The following is a 3691-nucleotide window of genomic DNA, read 5'->3' on the forward strand; positions in this document are numbered from 1 at the left end:
AAACAAGCACATAGTGACGTAGACATTCTGCAGACGGGGGAGACGAGAGTGGTCAGCAATGTTCATAGATGCTCTCAAGGTCACTGTAAGAGTTCTGATAAGGATGTAATAATCAGCTAATGTCCTCCAGTGAGATCCATAAACATTCTCGAGGGATGTCGAGGAATGACCAAGAATAACGTCTATGAGAATCCAAGAGTCCTGAAATGATGATACAATGTTTATTCAGCTGGTTTCATCTGGTTATCAGTTGGAAATTCCTCAGGGAGAGGGTGGTGAGCATCAGATCACATGTTCTCCAGGCAAATTCAGATAAGATGGTCTTCAAGGCCAGCCAAGGGAGCCAAATTCAGGTAAACACAGTTGTTTTGAGGACAGGCAGAAATTAATGACATCTACCTTGAGTCTGTGTTGGTCTACTCGGTTCCGAAATGTCCAAATTACATGGCCACACCGATGGAAAGTGACTGAGTAAAATCCACAATATCTGATCCATTCTGCCCAAAGCATATGAATCCGGGTACTCAAGACATGAACCAAGCCATCATAAAGGCAAGCAGAGTGATCGGGTTCAAATTTGCTGCCGACGACGTCCTTGATTGTAGATAAAACCAGCAACCAGCCGAATCCAAAAAGCAGGAACCAGTTATCGTAAATCAAATTAAATATGCGTCCTTAAAATCCACAAATGGCAGCAGAGATAGACACATCATCAAGTCTTCCAAGTCGATGAGATATCCAGCATTTGTGTGTGCCAACAGGGCAAATCGATTCGCCTAAAGCCTGTCTTCTCTTCGAAGAAATGTCATCAATTGTGTTGAGGGACCAACTGATCAAAACAAGTCCATAATTATAGTTCGGAAGATATGCAAGAGAGGCTCAGAAGCAGTTTCACAGAGAAACAGAGCAGCAAAGCAAAGCGGAGAGGGAGAGGAGGGGAAAGCGTCCGACCTCAGCAAGAGCAAGTGGTGAAGTGAAAATAGTTATTGGATAAAGTGTTTACTTATGTAGGTAAACGTAGATGTTTAATTAAGATACACCAGAATGCAGGAAATGTTATCTGCTTTATTCAAAATTTTCTGAGGGAGGACTCCCAGACCTCCCCCACCAGTGTGCCCCCCCCCCATGTAATATCCACTTACTGCTATACAGTATATCTAAGCTGTTATGTTCTCAAAGTGCAATATACAGTGCTGCTATTTTTTGTATTCTCTTCTAAAGCTCCCTGATAGCTTAAACTCTGTTCCCATAACTTTGTTATTAAATGTTTTGTTTGTTTTTTTACCTTATGTCTGACTGGCGAACTCTGCACAACAATTCCTATGTGCCTGAACCTTGTGTGAAAGTGCAGATGACATAAAAGACTGACTGACTCCACACATCTTCAGCTACAGAACAGAAGTCAAGTTGTTTCACATTTCTTCTTTTTCATTTCCCATGTCCTGGATGACGGAGAATCTACAGCAACATATGATACCAATGTTAGTGTCAGTCTGTATCAGATAGATAGACGGACAGACGGACGGACGGTCGGTCGGTCGGTCGGTCGGTCGGTAGGTCGGTAGGTAGGTAGGTAGGTAGGTAGGTAGGTAGGTAGGTAGGTAGGTAGGTAGGTAGGTACTTTATTGATCCCGAAGGAAATTATATGAAAAAGATCAATAAATAATTTTAAAACAACCCTAAAAGGAGATAAGGCAGCATTTATGTTAGGGGACATAACTTGCTAGCTTCTCTGGTTCCTGCCAGGAGTGGCGGTATTATGCAGCCTAATGGCACGAGGGACAAATGATTTCTTTAGTCTCTCAGTAGAGCACTTCAATGAACGGAGTCTGGAGCTCATTGAACTTCACTTGTTAGAGAAGACAGAGTTCAAGGGGTGGCCCTGACTGGACATGATTGCCCTGATCTTGGAACATGCCCTCTGCTCCACCACCTTTTCCACAGAGGCAAGGCCCAGTTCCACCACAGAGCCCGCCTTCTTAATGAGCCGATTCAGCCTTAGGATGTCCTTCTTCCTATGCTGCCCCCCAACACACAACACCCAAAAAAAGTATACTGGACACAATGGATTGGTAGAACACATGCAATAACTTAGAGCAGACCCTGAAAGAGGCCAGCCTTCTGAGAAAGTGCATTCTGCTCTGCCCCTTCTTGTACACATCGTCCATATTTTCATTCCATTTCAGCTTGTTGTCCAGCTGTAGCCCCAGATACTTATAGATTGACACCACCTCAACCTCCGATCCATCAATAATGATGGGCTGCAGAAGGGGTGGAGCTCTGCAGAAATCCAGCACCACCTCTTTGGTTTTAGTGGCATTCAGCGAAAGCTGGTTCTGATGGGACCATCCAACAAAGTCCTTCACAGGCCCCTGTACTCCCCCTCCTCCCCCTTGCTAATACATGCAGCAGTGTCATCAGAGAACTTCTGCATGTGGCATATATCAGAGTTGTCCTGAAAGTCAGTGGTGTAGAGAGTGAAGAGGAGGGGCGAAAGCACTGTACCCTGAGGTGCTCCAGTACTGCTGGTCAATGTTGAGGACCTGCAACCCCCAACTCAGACAAACAACTCAGAGACAACTCAGACTCAGACAACTTGTTGGTCAAATAGTCCACTATAGTTTTGCTAAAAGTATCCTAAGCTGCACCAGAAGTGCTACAGCTACCTGCTGCTGCTATTGATGCTTATTTTTTCATGTAAATACAATTTAAATACAAAAATGATAGTGCAGATTAACCATTGTGTTGCAGATTGTCAGAAATAAAATGCTTCTCCAAGCTTGTATTGATCAAGAGCTATCTACAACAGGTAAGATGTTAACTTTTCTAAATTGTCCACACAACTTCACTAAAATGAGCAAAGCAGTCCACATTTTTTGTTGTTGTTGTTTGTTTGTTTTATTTGTTTTTTTATATATATATTCAGAACCAGAAAATATTCTCCACTCAAAAAAACAACACATAACAAAACCAAGTGAGAAGAAAAAAGTAGTTTTTGTTTGTTTTAGGAGTGTTTGCATAACCTCACTTTCTCTTCCTCCATCCTCTGAGATTTTCTTCTCCAGTTAAACTCAAACCTCCTCCTGCTCCTCCTTCTCCTCCTCCTCCGTGTTTAGAGACATTTCCTCGGCCTTTTATTCGTCTCCTGATTATTGCTCTCTCCACTCTGTCACACCATGCCTCTGGCCCTCCCATTGCCTCAGAGCACAGGTCTTTAAAGCTGTCCATGTCCAGCTCAGTGCTGGCCTTTCAGTTCTGTTCACAACTGTAGCATACGTTAGTCACCTGGCACGAGGCATGGCTGAAACCTCGTTAAATTCCTGATAGATGCTTTGAAACTGTGTGTGTGAGTGCATGTGTGTGTGATTATGAAATGAGGGGGGCGTGTTGTATGGAGGGCTGAAATCAGCCCCCAGCCTGAGAGACTTTGGGAAACATTCAGCCTTTTCCCTCAGTGAGACACAACAGGTGAGTCTGATATTCATCATCTTCTTTTCTACAAGTTGAGGAGAGAGATGGCTTTTAGAAAACTTAAGTCCACTTTATTCGTAACTGAAATACAAACAATGAGTTGAATTTGTTAAATACATTTTTAGATTTTTGTTGTTTGTTAGTTCAATAACCTGTATAAATAAAGGTTGAATGAATGAAATATGCAATATAAATTTATATATATATATATATATATATA

Source organism: Nematolebias whitei, chromosome 15, assembly GCF_014905685.2.
Source record: "Nematolebias whitei isolate Nwh7 chromosome 15, NemWhi1, whole genome shotgun sequence".
Lineage (NCBI taxonomy): Eukaryota > Metazoa > Chordata > Actinopteri > Cyprinodontiformes > Rivulidae > Nematolebias > Nematolebias whitei.